Here is a 9,855-nt window from a genome sequence, read left to right on the forward strand (position 1 = left end):
ACATCAGGCTCCCTGCTCAGAAGGGAGCCTGTTTCTCCTTCTCCCTCTGCCTGCTGCTCCCCGGCTTGTGCTCTCCCTCTCTGTCAAATAAATAAATCTGTCCTATAGGCTGTCTTGCTCCACAAAATGGGGAACATGGCTGTCAGCAAGCCCAGATCCACGTTATTCCAGCAGTCTCCACATGCATGCAATAGTCTTCTGTACTAACTTCACAGGAAAGTCTTGGAAAGGATGGTGGTGGGTTTGGTTGGGACACATACCCTTGCCCTTCCTAAACTCTCTTTCCAAAACACAAGCCAAGGTCTGTTAAAAAAAAAAAAAAAAAAAAGGGAAAAAGCATAACAGAGGAAACAGTAGCAACCAAGGATTTATCTGTGAGGATGAGATGAAGGAACTCCACTCATCCTCAGCCAGTGCCCATCTGTGAAGAGCAGCTGACAATTGTCAGATTTCTCACTTGTTCCTTCCTGATTGGAGGCCCAGGTCTCAATGACACCCCAGCTCTGCAGCAGCAGGTTGTGTCCTCCAATGCCTAAAGCCTTAAAGGCCAATTTCTTGGCCCCTCTTCTGTGAGGTATTGGGCTGGAGAGAGGCAGAAGATACACAGATTGGCCTGCCCCCTTGTGTTTATGGTCAGAATTTATTTCCCTCTCAGGATCTCTGATCCTCCTGTAAATTTCCAGGAGTCGAGGCAAAAAGTCATTACTACTATCTTGGTCTGAGTGATTGTGCCCTCTGCTGGCATGTAGAAACCCATGTGGAGATCAGTGGACAAGGCAGAAGGCAAATGGGAAACAGCGAACACAGCAGGTTTGAGTGTGTTGAATGCCGGGTGCCTGGAGGCCAGAGTGCCCATCCTTCTTGCTTATCCCTCGTGTTGGCATGAAGGGTTGGCCTCATTCTGGAAAGAGGAGAATGTGAGGTCCTAAGTCCTTTGTGGATTTTCAATATGGTGGATGAACTCAGATGAAGTATTCGGAAAGATAGAGGTTGTAAAAAAATGAAATATTCCAGATTTGTCCAATCTAATAATTCTTAATCTAACAGGCCAAGCATGAAAGCTTGGTCTTGTGAGGCTTGTAAGCATGAAAGAGCCTTGTGAAATGGCTAACAGATGAGGACAGGAATGCTCTGGAGTCAACATCAGCCCTCCTTTGGGAGGACTTGAGTCCATGGTGAAGCACTGTGGGAACAGAGATGATATTTCTGATAAAAGCCAACCATAGAGGTTAAGAGGGAACCAGAAAACAATCCTTTATGGGTTAGTGCTTTCAAAGCACTAACATTTAGAAGTGATTTTGAAAGAATGGCCTAAATCCTAAGAATTCTTTATTATAATGGAAAATAAAAAGGCATTTTAAAAAACTTGGTTATAAATTTGTTTAATATTCCTGACTTCTGTGTTAGCAATTTCTAAGATTGTAAAAATTCCAGGGAGGTACTCTTTATCCTTAGAAATAAATATTTTGTTCAGTTCCATGAACTCAGTTGTTTTATGCCAACCTGAACCCACAGCCCTGATTAGTTGGAATCTTTGCCCTGACTCTTCTGGTTATAGGAAAAAAAAATTACACTTGCCTTAGTTTGCTTTGGGTTGCCATGACGAAGTTCCATAGACTGGGTGTCTTCAACAACAGAAATGTATTGTCAGGTGGTTCTAGTGGCCAAAAGTCCAAAATCAATGTGTCACCGGGGTTGGTCCCTCCTAAGAGATGTGAAGGGAGATCTATTTCTCAGCTCTTCCCTAGTGTCTGGTGTTTGCTGGCAATCTTTGGTGTTCCTTGGCTTGTAGAACATCACTCTAATCTTCACCTTCATCTTCACACGGCATTCTCCTTGCGTGTGCCCGAATTTCTCCCTTTTATAAGGACACCAGCCATACTGGATTATGGGCCCACCCTGCCATCTCATCATAACTAATTACATCTGCAAAGAACTTATTTCCAAATAAGGTCAACATTATGAGATAACAGGAATTTTGGTAGGGAGCCAATACACCATGTAATAATATACCTAGGAAGAACTAGGATAAGGGTAAAAATGAGATAGGGATTATATGTAAGAACTCCAAAACCATGGTAGTAACATTTCTAGTGGCAGAAAGAGTTTTCCGTGATCTTAATCCTTTATGAGTTTTTTGTTTGCTTTTTAAGGAATTAAAAGTATTTCAAAGCATCTGGCATATTCGGCTTTTGAAAACTTTAAGCTTCAATTAACGTGTAAACGCTTTGAGATACTCAATTTATTAAATTTATAGCCCTTGGTGTATTTTTTTATGTAAGTAGTCTGAGCATATTTAGATGAATATTTAATTTAAGACGAGAAATTGAATATTAGAAAAATAGTAGTGAACGTCCCTCTTTAGGAAAGAGAGTCCAGTAGATGTTCATGAATCTGTTGGTGGGAAGCTGCAGCAGAGAATCTGATATGGAGTCTCCTGAAACTCACAGATGCTTCTGCCCATTTCCCAGCCTCTCAGAAAAGACAAGAGCCACACTTCGGAATGCTGTGTCCTAGGCTGAGCATGGCAGGAGCTGGGTCTGGGAGGTGGATTGTGTGAAGGACTTGGAATGCTTAGCTAAGGCCGATTTTCAAATATCTTTTAATTGCACAATCTTTGTATGAAAATAATATCTTACATGGAAAGTTAGTGTGTAAAAGGGATTGCAGCCAATATTCTCCATTGTCATCAGAGCAGGTTTTCATTGAGTGTTGTCTTTGTGTCACTCGCCTCAGCATCACCTGGAGATACTTCAACTGGTAGATTCATGGGCCTGGGGTAGACTCCCTGATGCTGTGGTTTAGCTTTGGGGCCCAGGAATCTGCATTTGAACACATTCCAAGGATTTCTTATATACACACTAAAGTTTAAGAGTTGCTTCTTTCTTCAGCTTAATAGATGTTCTGGCAAAAATTTGGCTTAATCTGTGTTAAACTAAGAATCTGGGTTCAAATCCTACTTGGTCTACTTCATAGTTCCTTGATCTCGACACAGAACCGATGTGTACCTCAGTTTTGCTACATCAAATGTTGTTGCGAGGGTCCAGCTAAACTATACATGTTAAGCCCTCAGTACAGAGCTCAACAATGCCGAGTGTTCACTAGGTATTTATCACGGCTAATTCCACCCTCATCCTTATCACTACCACGCCTGTTCTTACAATGACTTCCACTGCGTTGAGTTGTGTGGGATAGCTCCGGGGAATTCATCCCCACCACTAAGTAAACAAACTCCTGCTTCTAGTCCCCCTGGCAGTTTCCACACTGGCCTTGGGAGACAAATTGCAAACCACCCCCTGCAGCTTGGATGCCTGCCCTCAGAGGTGGGGCTCACATTCTAACCATGGATTTTTTTCTCCCGCCATCCTCTTTCCCAGTGGGTGGGTCTTGGTTGTTCCAGTTGTTCTAGTCCAGTGGTCCTCACCCATTAAAATCCATGCGAATCATCTCGGAATCTCACTGAACTCTGGGTTGGTGGGGTCTGGGGTGGGTGGAGAGGCCACATTTCCAAAATGCTCTCAGGAAACCACTGTGCTGCCCATACAGGCAGGATACCCAAGAGATTAGAGGCTCAAGATAATGATGTATCTCTGTGGTTCTCCGTGGATCCACCAAGGTAGGTGCTGCTCCAGCCACAGAGCCCGTATCTACGTCACCCGAGAGAACTTACGGCCTGCCGTCTGCTTCAGGGGCTCCAGATAAAGATTCCTACAGTGGGTGGTACTTTCCCAATTCCCAGGACATCTTACACTTCCGTTATCTGCATGTCATATATGTCATTTTTAGATGAATAGGAACTTGACTTTATTTATATAGTTATTATTATGATTGTTATTTTACAAAGTAGAGGAGCTGGAGAGATGTATGAACTTACCATTGGCTTCTCCCTGAGTGTGGCATGAGCTTAAAGAACACCCTCCATCTTTATAGTTAGAGAGGGCTACTGGCTGACTTTCAAAATTGAGAAGAAGAATAATAAGAAGGAAATTCCTCTAAAGATATTATGAAATTGCTATTGGCTTCTTTTGTTAAAAAAAAGGAACTTGTGATATAGGTCATTTAAAATAAAAATAAATAAACCTCCTGACAGCGCCCACTTCCTCCTTTTGTCTTGGCTGTAAATCTGGTTTCTAGAGAGTGAAGTATCAAACTTTGCCACACAGGGGAAGCAGAGCATCGCTCTTTCCACACCAAGGAGGAGAAAAAGCCCCGTTTCGATTTTGGGTCTGAATTTCAAAATCCTGAAGTCAGAACTGAAAACAACAGAAATTGTCTCACCAGTCATAACCCTCTTTGGCCTGTTGAAGTTCCCAGGTATAACTTTTTAACTTAAGAGTTTACTTAAGAATCGTGTTTGAGGTAAACTCTGTTTTAAGGGGAAGCAGCTGGTGTCTCTTTGTGACTGTGTCTGGCCCCACCTGTCTTGTGATGGGGCAGTTCCGAGGGGGCAGATGGTGCAGCAGGAGTGGGGCACTGATTAATTTCAAGAGATCAAGATGCCCACGGCTTCTAGCAAAATCCATCAGGCTATCTCAGTTGGGGTGGGGGCGTAGACAAGATGCCTTTGGGGACACAAAAGGGATTTGGAAGACTGCTGTGTCTAAGGAACAAAAGCAGAAGGTAATCTTAAAGAATCACTTTAAACAGGAAAGGCACTTCACCTGGAAGAATCATTTTGGGAACATTTGGGTCACTCAAACTGCTGTTGACAGTGCCAGCTGTTTCAGAAGGGCATAGGGTTTATTTTTATTTTTTTTTTACTGGGTATTATGACGCGGGCCTTTGAAGGTAGACAGTTTTGGACGTACTTCTATTTTGTCTCTAGGCAAACTGACCAAATCTTACTGCTCTGTGTTCTCAGGTGGAAAATCAGGCAGAAGAACGATGCTTTAAGGCTCCATAAAACATGGACGCAAGCTTTGTGTTCTGTCATTCAGCTGTCGCCTCGGGTCATGCAAAAAAGACTACATGTTTCGGGAAGGCAGGAATTATCACTGTATCCGCTTCCTCTCCTTCCAGGCTGGAAGGTGGAACACAAAGGAAGGTTTATTTTGTTTTGTTTTAAATATTTTTTATTTATCTGACAGAGGGAGAGACACCGCGCGAGAGAGGGAATACAAGCTGGGGGATTGGGAAAAGTAGAAGCAGGCTTCTGCCAAGCAGGGAGCCCAATGCAGGGCTCGATCCCAGGACTCGGATCAAACCTGAGCCAAAGGCAGACACTTCATGACTAAGCCACCCAAGCACCCCTCAAAGGAAGGCTTTTAAGGCAGATGCTGGAAACTGAATGGCGTGATAGCGGTATGCCTGTTCCCTCAGGACTGAGTCGCCCGCTCAGCTGAGCTGCCCACAGGATGTGCGGCCAAGCAGGCACTCTGTTGGGTGTCACGCGGGTGAAAATGTGGCTACAGTTCACCAGAGCCATCACAGAGACAAGGGTCCGAGGTGACCTGCAGCCAGAGAGTGCTGGAGTGTGGGGTTGCTTGCCGGTAAATCCAGTGAATTCCTCAACTCTGTGACATCTCATTTCTGCGCTGCAGACCCATAAACGCAGCTGCCTATCTGAGACACTCCCTGAAGGTGTTTCTTCCCGTTAACCCTGTGGCTGCCTGAGGGCTCCCTGCTCCAGCTCCAGAGCCGGTCTGGATTCGTCCCTTTCCCCTCATTCTTTCCTGTAAGTGACTGGCAACTTTTCTTTCTATGTTCCACATGCACCTTGCACCTGTTCACCTCTCCATCTTTCTTACGACCGCCAAGTCTGGTAACAACCGAGTGCAAATCAAGGAAGATTATCCTCTCTGGCTGCCTCTTCCCCAATCCATCTTCCACCCAAAACTCTGAGGGATTCTTGGAAATGTAAATCATAGCCTATGGACCTACTTAAAATGCTTTAATTTCAGCCCATTGCCCTTGTAATGCAAATGTCTTATAGTGGCCTCTGGTCAAAGCTCTAGGCCCTGTGCTGGTTTGCCTGGGGCTGTCTTAGTTTTAGGGAAGTCCTGTGCCCCAGGATACCTCTTATCTCTATGGACCCGGATGGTGGGTCACCCAAAACTCTGAGGACCTCATTTCCTCCCTTCTCCAGGCGCCTCCCACTTCACTTTGCCACATACTCTCTGGCTTCGAGCCATGCTGACCTCCTCATCGCCCCTTCAGTAGGCTGAGAGTTTCGTGACCTCAGGCTGCTGTCTCTGCGCTTCCTTGTGTGACTCTTCTCTCCCAGCTGTCACATGCTGTCTTTGTCATCTCCGGGGTCCTTCACGGAACCCCTTCCCCATATGCTGATCTTACTCTCTATGTGCCTGCTTTAAGCAATACCCCCTTGGCGGGGACACTTCTTGAGATTTGAGCCTTTTTGTTCTTTATTCACCTGGCATAGTGCCCAAGACATAATCCTTGCTCAGTAAATATTTGCTGAAGGAATTTTTACAAACATGAGCACCTCAGGTATCTTTCCGTTAGGCCTGACTAAACCTCCTTCTAGTTCGTTACACTCTGCATTCTCATCCTGGTCTTCTCAGCTTAGTTCAGGGACTGGAGAACTGAAATGAGTTGAAGCATAGACAACAGGCCCATTCAGGAGCCCTGCCCGCAGAGATCTGATTTGTAGGTGGGCAGCTGAGCTCACCATGCAGCGTTTCAGGTGGCCCTCCCCATGCCAACCATCCCCCTACACCCCGCATGCCCAGCCTGCCCTTGGAGTCTTCCAACTCTCTCCATTCAACATTCAATTTAACAAATACCTCCTAGTTCTTGGGGCTACAAAGGGGAGAGACATAGCCTTTTACTTCAATTATGTCTAGTATTTTCTTTTTTTAACCTAAGAACCAGATTAAATAGCACCGTTTATGAAACCTTCCTTAAGTCCCCTCACAGAATTACTTGCTCTGTATTCTGTGCTACCAATAATATATTTCCCTATTTTAAGACAGGAACCAGGAATTTTGTCTGATCACTTGTCAACCTCTTCCAAGAGACTATATTGTCGCCAAAGGCCAGGATCCACTATATCCAAAACGTATGTTCCTAAGTTTAACAAATGGTGGGTGCTCAACAAACATGTAGGATGGATAGATAAATGGGTGAACATTGCACTCACAGTCAAGCTTAGAGAGAAAAACACATAACCCAACAGCCACAGTACTATGGAGTATGTGTTATACAGAGAAGCAATTACTTGTGCTGGGCTTGGCAAAGGTTTTGGGGAATCCACAAAGAGAAGGTAACAGCTGAGTGAGTTTGGAGATGAAAGGGTTTGAGAACCAGGTGGGAAAGAGGACAGGATAAGCCAGAAGTGGGCACAATGTGAGAGGAAGTTCCGTCAATGACAGGCCTGAGCAACAGGCAAATACACCTGTGGGGAAAGAGGGCTTTGGGAGCAGGGCCTGTGGAAGGAACTGGGGAAGGCTGGGCAGAGTCGCTAGAAGCCATGGGAGGCAGGCAGAGATGAAGGACAGTGGCTTAATGAAATCTGTGTTCCACAGAGATAACTGGATCTCTGTGGATAGAGGATTGAGGATAAAGAGCCTGAAGGCAGGGAAGCCAGTTAAAAAGCCTTTAGTAGAAGACAACAAATGAGCGCTGAAATTTGGGCGGGGCAGTGAACAGAAGATGAGGGGTGTGGCAGGCAGAATCATGACCCTCCAAAATGTCTGTGTCCAGAATCCCAGAACTTGTGAGTTACCTCCCATGCCAAAGGGGAACTGAGGTTGCAGATGGAATTAAGTTTGCTCACCTTCTGGTTTTGAGATGGGAGTTTCTCCTGGGCTATCGGGGAGGGGCACCCAATGCAATCCCAAGCATCTTTAAAAACAGAAAGTGGACGACAGAAGAGAGAGACCCAGAGAAATGGCAGCAGGAGAAGGATTCAGCCTAATGTTCCTGCTGGCTTTGGAGATGGAGGACAGGGGCCAGGAACCCAGGAGCGCAGGCGGCCTCCAGAAGCCTGACGAACCAAAGAAGCAGGTGCTCCCCTGAAGACTTCAGAAAGGAGCACAGCCCTAATGTCACTTGAATTTTAGCCTAGTGACGCTTGTCAGACTTCTGCACTCTGCAACTGTGAGATAACACATATGGGTCATTTAAATGATCAATTTTGTGGTAATTTGTTAGAGCAGCAATATGTTAATGCATATAAGGAGTTTATGTGGGAGACACACCAAGGCAGGATTGAAGAGGAAACTAGTTTGTCGTTGTTCTCTAGCTACTCTTTCATCTTTGGTTGTGGGTCTCAGTTAGTGAGTTCTTCTGTTAAAGCAGCGCTTAGCAGAAAGATGCAAATGGCGGGAAGAGATATAGACGGCGCCTGCAGATGCCCAGGGAGACAGAGGCATGTGAATGGCTGCAAGACGGCCGCGCTGGCGCAGGTAACTGTGTAAGGAAGGTAGGAGGAAGAGCAGTGTGTGGGGCGGGAACAGGTTCCAGTTTGGACCATGCAGTCAAGACTCTAGGGGCCATCCGACTAGAGCCAGCCATGCGGTAACCAGTTGCAAACATGGGTTAAGAGCTCAGGGCGGTCAAGGCTGTAGCCACACGACAGTGTTACAGGAGGCCCCTGCCACCTTGGCATGGAGTCAGGGTGCTCCTGGAGGCACTTAACATGGGAGGAAGAGGGCGCAATCTTTGGGGCAAGCCAAATAGACTGATAACATAGGAAACTCTACTATTATTTAGCACAAGTTCAAAATAATTGACAGACTAAAGGAGAATGTATTTTCAACAGGAATAGCTTATATACGGGTCGTATTAATTTTTCTCTGGACCGTCACATGCTTACGGTGGCTGGTGTGTCTGTGACCTGCACATACTGGGGAGTCCTTTGGGGGGCTGTACACTTTTTCACTTACTCAATGGATTTCGCTTATCTTTCTACTGCCTAGTCTGCAAATTCTTTGCAGAGCAAAGTTTGGTAACCATCTATATGATAGGGTAAAAATTTTGACTTTAAAACACTAGGACGTTTTATTTAATTTCTTTGAAATACTGAAATACTGCAAATGCTGATGGTAGGAAAGAGAACCCCCTATGTAAGTAAATACTTTAAAAAACGGATAATTTATGAGTATGTTCAGTGTTTTGGAACAAGATTTACATATAAAGTGGTTTTCTAAATTGCCCTAAAATATTTTTGAGCTTTTAGCATTTCCTTTGCTTACAGTTTTAGATTGCTTTGTAAGCTCTTACTCCACAGAAAGTACAAAGGTACATGTTAGGCCTGTTAACCAGAGTTCTTTCAAATTCTGATTTAGGGGAGTCTCAAAAACCAATGAAGTTTTCTGCCTGCTGCACTTAGAAGAAACCAAGTTGCACTTTTATCTGGATTGGTACCTCACCAGACAAGACAACAGTCTTTGTCACTCTTGACCACTCTCTCCCTCTTTTGAGAGCACTGAGAACATCTGTTTTTCTATTTAACCTTCATGTGCTCTAGCCTGCTTTCCCTTTAGCTAAGATTATGTATTTCTCAAGGAAACGAGATGTAAAGAAGAAAACTCCAAATATTCTGAGGGTCTCCAAGCACCTTATTGCCCACATATGGCAGTTAGTAAATGTTTGTTTGAGATATGAGAACAGGACAAATTTTCCACTAGCATTTAAAAAAATTTTTCAACCTTTCTATACACTGTGTTCCTAGTTTGGGGGATCTTTTTCCTATTCTGTAGAAAACAGGAAGCCAAATCTTTGGAGTCTCAAAACCACTCAAAAGCTAAGAAGTAGGTTGAAATGTCTTAAAGCTGAACACTAGAAAACACACACACACACACACACACACACACACACACACACACACAATAATACCCATACAAAAAACCCTGCATAATTGTTCAGTATAAATTGTAATTAGCTAAACATGCC

This window comes from Lutra lutra, chromosome 4, assembly GCF_902655055.1.
Source record: "Lutra lutra chromosome 4, mLutLut1.2, whole genome shotgun sequence".
Taxonomy (NCBI): Eukaryota; Metazoa; Chordata; class Mammalia; order Carnivora; family Mustelidae; genus Lutra; species Lutra lutra.